The 10,989-nt window shown below is 41.1% G+C and overlaps 1 protein-coding gene across 8 annotated transcripts in view; it reads left to right on the top strand.

The window, feature by feature from the left end:
• SRGAP2 (SLIT-ROBO Rho GTPase activating protein 2) overlaps window positions 1-10,989 on the top strand; it is a 250,078-nt gene that overhangs the window by 68,594 nt on the left and 170,495 nt on the right. The window lies entirely within an intron of this gene.

Here is a 10,989-nt window from a genome sequence, read left to right as displayed (position 1 = left end):
TGAGAGATGAAAATTTATGAGCCTTTACTGTTGAAGTTGTTTTTATGACATCATAATATGTGCTTCTACAACTGGATATTGGGCTTGGGAGTATAGACATTGTGGGGCCAGGAGCTTTGCAGACTTCCCTTATTCCCAATTTCTTGGATTTTTTTTCTGTCCCTTCATTCAGTTGATTTTGATGCCCTAGTATCTTTTCCTAGATCCCAGATCAAGAGATACTTTTATTCCTAATTCTCCCTCTGAAAATTCTGTGTCTTTCAGAACAAGACAGGGGAAAAGAGAAATGAGCTTATTAAAAACTATGATATCACAAGGTCAGGAGTCCAAGACCAGCCTAACTAACATGGTGAAACCTCGCCTCTACTAAAAATACAAAAATTATCTGGGCATGGTGGCATGTGCCTATAAATCCCAGCTACTCAGGAGGCTGAGGCAGGAGAATCGTTTGAACCCGGGAGGCTTAGGTTGCAGTGAGCTGAGATCGTGCCACTGCACTCCAGTCTGGGCGACAGAGCAAGACTCAGTCTCAAAAAAAAAAAAACTACGATGAGCTGGGCATGGTGGCTTCTCACGCCTGTAATCCCAGCACTTTGGGAGGCCAAGGCGGGAGGATCACTTGAGCGTAGGAGTTGAAGACCAACCTGGACAACATAGTGAGACCTCATCTCTACTAAAAATAAGAAATTAAAAATTCGCCGGGTGTGATGGCATTTGCCTTAGTCCCTGCTAATCCCTGAGGCTGGAGTGGAATGATTGCCTTACCCCAGGAGTTCAAGCTTGCAGTGAACTGTGATCATGCCACTGCACTCCAGCCTGGGTGACAGAGCAAGATCCTGTCTAAAACAAACAAAAAACTATGATGGTTAAAAAAAAAAAAATCTTGGTGAACAACCTCTCTGGATTGTAATTTCTCAAAGAAAAATATGATGTAAAGATTATTTCTCTTGCTCTTCCTTCCAGGTATTTCATCAAAAAGCATAAATTCCTGAGCTTTGCTGGCAACCATATTACTTTTTCTCTCTTCCTCAGTCCCTGTACCTTTCCTCTTTGTCCATTCTGGAATTGTGGGGGTGATAAATGGATTCAAAAATGCTGTTAAGGGTGATCTTTAGGTAGGCACAGATTCTTTATGATATATCCCTAATTAGGAGCCTTTACAGGTTCTCCCCAAAGCCTCTTTGTGCAGGAATAGGAGCCTGCTGTGTTTTAGACTGGATGGGACTCTGACCAATTATTTTTTGTCTTTCCCCACAGGGCATCGTAGTAGGTGCTCAGTGAAGATGTGTTGGATTGAAGTGGTTTGAATTAAATATGATTTGTATGTAATTTTATATTCAAATAAAGTCTGTTCCTGGTCTGAGTTACTTTTCAAATTATATATTGTTACTCTGAAGATTGTCATTTCCTGAATTTTATTTCCTTTGTTCCTTTTCACCCACTTGCTTCCATTGTTCCAAATTTAGTCGTGTTGGAAGTGAGACTAGATAGGTGTGGAAATAACTGTCGAATTAAATTGTTCAGTCAGGGGAAGAGGGGGTAGATGGCTAAAGACATCAGAATCTTTTGTGTGGACAGAAAATGGAAACTGGTAGAGCAAAAAGGTCAAAAAGTATAAGGAATACCCTGGTTTGCTTTAAATCTCTATTTGCCTTAGAGCAGTCATCTGCAGTGTGGTGACCACAGGCTTTCTAATGTGTATGGGTTTAACTCCCTAGAGAGCAATATTCCTTTGGGGTGAGGAGAGTAGGGGGCAGATTCTTTCCTTCCAGGGGCCTTCTCATTGCCTTCTTTTTAAATTTTTAAATTTTTAATTTTTTTTTTTTTTTTTTTTGATACGAAATCTCGCTCTGTCACCAGGCTGGAGTGCAGTGGCATGATCTCGGCTCACTGCAACCTCCGCCTCCCGGGTTCAAGTAATTCTTCTGCCTCAGCCTCCTGAGTAGCTGGGACTACAGGCGGGCATCGCCACACCCAGCTAATTTTTGTATTTTTGGTAGAGACGGGGCTTCACTACGTTTGCCAGGATGGTCTCGATCTCTTGACCTGGTGATCCGCCCTCCTCGGCCTCCCAAAGTGCTGGGATTACAAGTGTGAGCCACCGCGCCAGGCCCCATTGCCTTCTAATAGCCCTTTTCTCTTCTCTTTTAGCTCTTGGCACTTGAATTCCTATGACCATTCCCAACACCCCCACATGAAAGTGAGGTGAAAATGCCATCATCTTTCTGCCTATCCTGCTTTTAATCATCTTCCAATACAGCAGCAAGTGCAATTCTAGTCCCTTTCAACCCCTTCCATGTGGGTGTTAGACTGAATGTTTAACTTCTTTATGAAAATGCACATTAGCCATTCAGAAACTTAATCTCCTAATGATTTGTGTGTATTGGTAAAAAAGAAAAGCCATCATCTCTGACTGGTATACTCAGATGTTCCCTTTGGTACACTGATGGCAGGATTTCAGAAGTGAAGGACCATTTAATTTAATTTTGCAGATGGCAGGAGGTAAGCAGGAAAGCTTGGTCACAATATGCCCCCTCCTGGGAGAGTGGCTTCAGTAAATTCAGGTTGCTGAGAGCCTTAGATGTGAGAAATTTAACCCTCTGCCTTCTTTCCACTTCCCCTCCCTTATATAAAACTTGGTGTTTTTGTGTGTGTGTGTGTGTGTGTGTGTGTGTGTGTGTGTATAGGGTGGGGTAGGGGGTGGAGTTGAGGAAGGGTAGGAAGGTGGAGGGAAGATAATTGCCTGGGTTGAAAAGCCAGTGACTGATGTGAGATTACCTCATAGTGATGCTGCTTTGGGCATATGGATTATGACTAGATACAGATTAACCCATTCCTCTTTAATTGTTTTATGGCCTCATCCTTCTGAAATTGCCCCCTTGTAACCTGAAATCCTTTGGGGGGGTTTCCTTAGGCTGGGAACTCTGCTTGCTGTTGAGAAATAAACCTGCCTCTCTCCAGGGCACGAGTTCCACAGTGAAACTGAGGAGTAGATGGATGAGGAATCTTCTTTTGTTTTATTTTTAAGTGGTGCCCTTCCCACAGGAAAGCAAGCTCAGGATTCTGAATTTGTTAATTGCACAGCAGCTGGGTATTTGCTGCCTAGTCCTGTTGAAATTCCAGGATTGGATATCCAAGCTGTTGGCTTTTAAGATACATCCCCAAATGGTCATCTATCACTTTTTTTTTTTTTTTTTAGACGAAGTTTCACTCCTATTGCCCAGACTGGAGTGCAATGGCGTGATCTAGGCTCACGGCAACCTCTGCCTCCCGGGTTCAAGCGATTCTCCTGTCTCAGCCTCCTGAGTAGCTGGGATTATAGGCATGTGCCACCACACCTGGCTAATTTTTGTATTTTTAGTAGAAACGGGATTTCTCCATGTTGGCCAGGCCATCCATCACTCTTTTCAGCCAATAGTCACACCCAAAATTTTGGTGACTTTCACAGTCTGCCTATTGGATAAATTTGGTTTCAGATCTTGCCAAAATGAGGCGAAATTGTTTTTCTTCATGCTTCAGAGCCATGCTGCTCTATAAGGAAGTCTGTATTAAATAGGTAAAGACATATTTCTTTATAAATCATTCTAGATGGTGGTATTCAGAAACTTGACAAAATTATCTTCCTAAAACTTGTTTGTTCCTGCTTACTAAAGGTTAATAGAAGTAGCTCATGGATAAGTTGTGAACTTTTTAAAGTTTCTGTTTTTTTCTTAAATCCCTCCTGTCTTTGCTCTTTTCCCTTCCTTTGTGGTGGCTGCCAGTCCTGCTTTGCAGGTAACTTCTCCCTCATGAAAACAGAGGAGGATCTGATATTATTAATTTATCCTGATAGTTTGACCATTGTAATGTTGTCAGTGAACATTTGCATTTCAGTTGTTTATCTATGAGTAGAAGGCCCACTGGCTGGGAGTGGTGGCTCTTGCCTGTAATCCCAGCACTTTGGGATGCTGAGGCGGGCACATCACTTGAGGTCAGGAGTTCGAGACTAACCTGGCCAACTTGGTGAAAAATACTAAAAATAAAAAGTAAAAAAATTAGCTGGGCATGGCGGCGCACACGTGGTGTGCTACTTGGGAATCCCAGCTACTTGGGAAGCTGAGGCATGAGAATTGCTTGAACCAGGGAGTCAGGGTTTGCAGTGAGCTGAGATCATGCTACTGCACTCCAGCCTGGACGACAGAGTGAGACTGTCTCAAAAAAAAAAAAAAGAGAAGAAAATAGAGTAGAACACCTTCTTTTTCTTTTAGTCACTACCAAGTGGGTGAAGAGATATTTATATCGTATGTTTTACAATTACTGATTGATTTATTCATTCACTCATCTGTGCAACAGGTATTTTTTGATTATCATGTATCAGACACTACTCTAGATGCTTTATTTCAGTCAGTACAATAAAGATCTCTCTGTGAGTTAACATTTCAGTGGAGGAAGAGGGAGACAAAGAATAAACATGATGAATATATAAATTGCTAGTATTTAGAAGGTAATAAGTACAGTAAGGAGCATCAAGAATGCTGGGTAGTTGTGAGGGGAGTTGCGTTTTTAAAATGTTTCTTCTTTCTTCTTCTTCTTCTTTTTTTTTTTTTTTTAAAGAGACAAGGTCTCTCTCTGTTGTCCAGGCTGGAGTACAGTGGCACCGTGATAGCTCAGTGCAGCCTCCAACTCCTGGGCTCAAGGGATCCTCCTGCCTCAGCCTCCTGAAGTACTTGGGACCACAGTCACGTACCACTATGCCTGGCTAATATCTTAATTTTTAATTTTAATTTTTGTAGAGACAGGGTCTCATTTTGTTGCCCAGGCTGGTCTCAAACTCCTGGCTTCAAGCAATCCGCCCACCTCAGCTTCCTAAAGTACTGGGATTACAGGTGTGAGCTACCAGTACCTGGGCCAGGTTTCATTTTAAAATAAGGAGTAGGGAGCTTTAAATGAGGCCTCATGGAATAGGTCACATTTGTGCAAAGATTTAAAGGAGGTAAGAGTGTAACCTGCATGGATATTGAGGGAAGGGCATTTCAGGCAGAGGAAACAGCCAGTTTAAAGGTCTTAAGGTGGAGCCCTAAGGCTCGAGTGTGCTTGGTGTATCTGAGGAATGGCAAGAAGGCCACTGAGGCTGAAGCAGAGTAGTCTGGTGGGAATGAGGGGAAAGTACTAGGAGATGAGGTCAGAGAGGAGAGAGTGAGAGGTTTTTAGGAGGAAAGGAGGAGATGCCTGATCACATCATGCCATGTTAGGCTGTTGGCTTTTATTCTGTAAATATCTATATCTACATCAATTATATCTCTATCATGTAAACACTCTCAGATCTTACAACTTTCCATCTTTATCATCTTCTGAACTCCATAAGATCTTTCTAAGAATTGAGGGGAAAGTTGATTATAAGGGAGAATATACAAAACCTTGCATTGAAACCTTACTAGAGACCTGGAACCTACTCTTTTTGGGACTTGGCAAATTGATGAGATTCCACGCGCCCCCACCCCCCATTCTCTGGCACACAGAACAGGAATACTTATATAGCTTACTCTCATCCCAACCTTTCCCTTCGTCTGCTTCAAGAATCTCAAATACTTACAATTTTTGGCATATTTGACATTATTTTAATTTCTGAATGTGTTTTCCCACTGTTAACCCTCTTACCCCAGACAGCATTTTGAAACACTTTTTTCTCTTTTTTTTTTTGGCAGGGTCTCTGTCACCCAGGCTGGAGTGCAGTGGTGTGATCATGGCCTTGACTTCCTGGGCTCAGGCAATCCTCCCACCTCAGCCTCCTGGGTAGCTGGGGCCACAGACATGCACCACCACACCTGGCTATTTTTGTTTGTTTGTTTTTTGTAGAGACAAGGTCTCCTTATGTTGCCTAGCCTGGTCTTGAACCCCTGGACTCAAGCGATGCTCCTGCCTCAGCTTCCCAAAAGTGCTGGGATTATAGGCATAAGCCACCGTGCTTGGCCCTGAAACACTTTTCTATACCGGAAATGAACTTTCTGACAGCATCTCATTAAATGAAATAATGGAAGTGAAAGCACTTTGAAACTCAGAAAGTCCAGGAAGAAATCGGCAGGCTGTTTCCACTCTCTTCATTTACCCACCTGCATGCTGGAGGATGTACATAGCCAGAGGATCACTTTGGAGGCATTTCATTTCATTGGGGGAGGGGGGCGGGGGCAGTTCTTTTGGCCAGTTGAATATTGGGCGTATCTGGATCTAGTCTAGCCCCGACCTCGTTACAAGTCCCTGGATTTCTTTGTGCTACAAAGTCCAGCATTGGTGTGGTTTTTCAAGGAAGGATATAGAATGGTTTATTTTGGATGAGAATTTCATTTTGTGTACCTGATTTTGTATTTTTTTTTCCTCTTAAGACAAGGTTTCACTATGTTGCCCCAGATGGTTGCCAGCTCCAAGGCTCAAGCAGTTCTCCCCTGTCAGCCTCCTGAATAGCTGGGATTACAGAAACGTACCATTGCGCCCAGCCCTTTTGTTTTTGAAAGCTGTCGTGTTACTGCTTAAAGTCTCCAAATTGTTATTGAGAACACTGACCAGAGCCCTGTCCATAGACCAGTGTTTTTCCAAGTGCAGATTGTAACTCCTTTGCAGAGTAGGTTGTGGAGCCATTTTAGCTGACTACTCACCAACTTTCTTCAAAATGTAAATGGAATAGGATAGAAAAAGAATGAAAAATTGTAAAGTGGATTGGATGCAAAAAGGGTAAATATTGTTGTGTCAAACTTTTTTTGGTGGGTGTGTATATGTTCACATACTGGGTCACATTATAACATGTATTGCTCATTATGGGTTGTGGTCAGAGAAAATTCAGAAAACACTGTCTCAGATTGTCCCAAAGTTGTATTTGCTTATTATGGGGACTAATGAGGATAGAAGATGAGTGGCTCAGAAGGTTGTATCTTGGTGAGATAAAAGAAGACATCAAATGACAGTTTTAGAAAAATAATCCCAATTGAGTTTGTTACTCTTCTATGAAGGTAGAAGATCCTGTGCCAGAACATTATGCTCTTCAGGTCAACAGGAACTAAGCTTGTTGTTTCTCTCTGCATAAAGAATTGTGCAATTTCCAGTGGGAACTCCCCTCTGGAGGTGGAGAGGGAAGGGGAAGGAAGAGTGGAGATAGAGGCAATTAGGCAGAAATCTTTATTGTAAGTCTTAGCTGACCCAGGATCTGCACATAGTTAACTCTGAGGCTTTGTTGGAATCTGCCAAAGATTCATTGTTAAAGACAGGGAAAGCACAACTCATTTCCATTTATTTCAGTTCAACATTTATGCCAGCTCTGCTCTAGGTGCTGGGATGTAACAATGAATAAGACATGGTCCAGGACTTAACGGTGCTCCTAACCTGGCAGGGAAGACAGATGTAAATTGCTAATTATTGTACATTGTGCTGAATGTCATAATACAGTGTAAAATGCTCCAGTTTATGAATTAGAGGAACTATGCTTTCAGCCTTTTATTCTGAGAAATGTGCCATTTAACAATAAAGAACTGGGATATAGGTTTCTTTTCTAAAATTTGGGGAAGACTACTTTATTGAAAAGGAAGATGAAATTTCCAAGGGAATCAGGTTCATCCAGTCAAGCTATTGTGTTATTTTGTGTCTTTTCCTCTAAAAGTATTCTAATGTTAAAATTTTTTTAAAAATCAACTTGACATAATACACACCTGCCCAGAGAATGTGGAGACCTGTAAAATAATTTAAAACAATTTTTTTTTATCGTATCCTTAAAAAATAGTGGCAAACATAGTAATAAGAACTTGAGACTGGGTGCGGTGGCTCACGCCTGTAATCCCAGCACTTTGGGAGACTGAGTTGGGCAGATCACTTGAGGTCAGGAGTTTGAGACCAGCCTGGCCAACATAGCGAAATCCTGTCTCTACTAAAATACTTATAATCCTAGCTACTCCAGAAGGTGAGGCATGGGAATCGCTTGAGCCCAGGAGGTGTAGGTTGCAACCAGCTGAGACCACACCACTGCACTCTAGCCTGGGTGACAAAGCAAGATTCTGTCTCAAAAAAAAAAAAAAGAAAAACAAAAACAAAAAACCTGGAGTGCTTTTCTTTGATGGAACTTGTAACACTTTGCTTTTACTTTCTTATTGATCTTTAAAATTAATAATAACTTTTTGGGACATGTAAAATCATGACAAATTCTACGAAAGTTCTCTCAAAGCAAGTCATATAGTCCGTTCAGGGTACAGAACCTGAATTCACCAGCTCCAGGCTGATTCACTTTTGTCAGCTGCATCCAACCTAAGCCTGGAACCAGATTGAATCAAATGCTAAGTTTTAATGTCTTTCATTTGGTTCTTTTATTTAGTTCAGTGTTTCTTACTGCTAGCTGACTTGGCTCTGAATTTTGTTCCTGCCTCAAGCAAATTCTGAATATGCCCATCTATGGATTTGAACAGTAGGATGTTTTTTCAGAGGTGTGAAATGATCAGGCAGCTCGATAACTTTAGACATACTGTACGTTATGAAGCATTTTCTTGCTTCTTGTTGTCTTTTTCTGGTGGATTGAGTCAATGCAACTGGTAGAATCTTTTCCACTTATGTTATCGAGGCATGTGGTTGAAAAGTGGCCTTTAAATGGTGTGAGGTGGGTAGGCAGGGGATAAATTCTTACCACCGTTTCTCGGATGAGGAAAGTGAAACTCAGAGGCCAAAATCTTCTGACTCACACAGTGATTCTGGGGATGTCTCTAATATGTAAACGATGAGACTGATCTACTTGCAAGGTCAGGGCATGTGGTCATTTTCTTGCTAGCCTTTGGATCACCAAGCTGTCAGTATTTTGAGGGGGAGTATTTGCATTTTGTTTTATTTGGAAAATTCAGCTTGAGGGAGGCATTATTAGAAGATTCTTAGAACCCTCGAGCCCTCTGAAAATGAAAAGCCTCACATTTCGCTTCTACTTTGGCTCTCTCTTGGAGGGGATCACTTATGTCATTAAAAACATTGTAGTTTGCTTATCTAATTCCCACTCTGTGTTCACATTAATAGCTTCCCATTGCTCTTAAGAACAATTCCATACTTCTTCAGACTATTTGCAATACTCATCAGAGCTTGACCCCTGCCTCTTTCAACAGTTTCATCTTCTTTTCATCTTCTCATTTAAATTCTATGCTCCAGTTACCCTGAATTTCTTCGATTATTTTAGTTCCTTGCATGCAGCTTCTTTTCTCTTGCCTCTGGGACTTTGAACATGCTGTTGGTTGGAGCACTTTTCCTGCCTTCTTCCCATAGGTAATTTCAATCCTTTAAGTCTAGCTCCTCTGGGAGCCCCTTGCTGAGCCCTAGACCAATTTCTATATATTCCTACAGTGTCGTCTTTTTCCCTGATAATGGGCTTTTTACATTGCAATTACTTCTTATAGTCTGTCTCTCTGGTAGACTAAATTCCTTTGGAAGGCAGGCCCAAGAAGGTGGTTTAAATTACTGGAGTCTGATTAAAAAGACTTTTATATTAGACTGATATTTCCCAACATTTAAAAATGTATGAACTTGGGCCGGGCATGGTGGCTCACGCCCATAATCCCAGCACTTTGGGAGGCCAAGGCGGGTGAATCATTTGAGGCCAGGAGTTCAAGACTAACCTGGACAACATGGTGTAACCCCATCTCTACTAAAAATACAAAAATTAGCCGGGCATGGTGGTTCACCATTGTAATTCCAGCTACTCGGGAAGCCGAGGCGCACTAGAATCACTTGAATCCAGGAGGCAGAGGCCGCAGCGAACCGAGATCATGCCACTGCACTCCAGCCTGGGCAACCGACTGAGACTGTCTCCAAAAAAAAAAAACAAAATGAACGTCTTTCAGAGTAATATAATTTTGTGAACCCCCTCAGGAATTTAAAAAATGTCATTACTTTTATAAACTATTATAAAGCAAATTTATGTAAAATATTTTCTTTTACATCAACATTAAATTATTATACAGCTTATTTTAATATACACTTTAAAATTTAATAGCTTCCATTTTATATAAAGGTGTTTTCTCATTTAATAGGTGATGTACACTATTTAATTTATTTAAATGAATTATGTAAGAGTGTGATTTGTTTAAAGATTTTTAATAAAATATAGTGCTTAGTTTGAGACCAAATATACGTTAAAAATATAGTTGGAAATTTAATTACTTGTTTACATATGTTTTAAAAATAAGAGAAACCTGCATTCTTGACCTAATGTTTGGAATTTTTGCATTTCATACTCTAACATGACTACTTCTTACATGTAGTTTTTAAGTTTTGTTTCTACACGGTAGGGGTTACCACAGAGAGGTTCAACTGCATATCTACAAGGGAGTAACACCTTGTAGCTATGGAATGCCTTTTCTCTAACAGTTACAAAGCCAATTTGGATATGGTTATCCCTATATCTTATGTCTTTACCATTGGATTTTGAAATACTAAAGATTTAATCAGATAAACGTAACACAGTGATCTGGTGAAAATCATCTAGATGTGAACTGGATGGCTTGGTACCGTGAGTACTGGTAGTGTGAATCTCTTAAGCCTGTTTTTATGCTTCTAGTTAACAATTGGGTTTTATCAGTGTCTTAGACTTCTTGTTGTTGGTTTGTTTGTTTGTTTGTTGTTTCTGAGATACAGTCTCACTCTGTTGCCCAGGCTGGAGTGCAATAGTTCAATCTCTGCTCACTGCAACCTTTGCCTCCTGGGTTCAAGCGATTGTCATGCCTCAGACTCCCAAGTAGCTGGGATTACAGGTGCCTACCACCACACCCGGCTAATTTTTGTATTGTTTTGTAGAGATGGAGTTTCTCCATGTTGTCCAGGCTGGTCTGGAACTCCTGACTTCAAGTGGTCCTCCCGCCTTGGCCTCCGAAAGTGCTGGGATTATAGGCTTGAGCCACCGTGCCCAGCCGACTTCTTGTTTTTAATCCACAGTCTACTACGATTGTACATTTTATGATATATGGCAAAGAATAAGAGCAGTGAAAAATTGTAGAATGCTCA

The sequence above is a fragment of the Macaca thibetana genome, chromosome 1 (assembly GCF_024542745.1).
Source record: "Macaca thibetana thibetana isolate TM-01 chromosome 1, ASM2454274v1, whole genome shotgun sequence".
Lineage (NCBI taxonomy): Eukaryota > Metazoa > Chordata > Mammalia > Primates > Cercopithecidae > Macaca > Macaca thibetana.
Note: the sequence above shows the minus strand (reverse complement) of the source record. Positions and strands in the feature narration are given on the sequence as shown.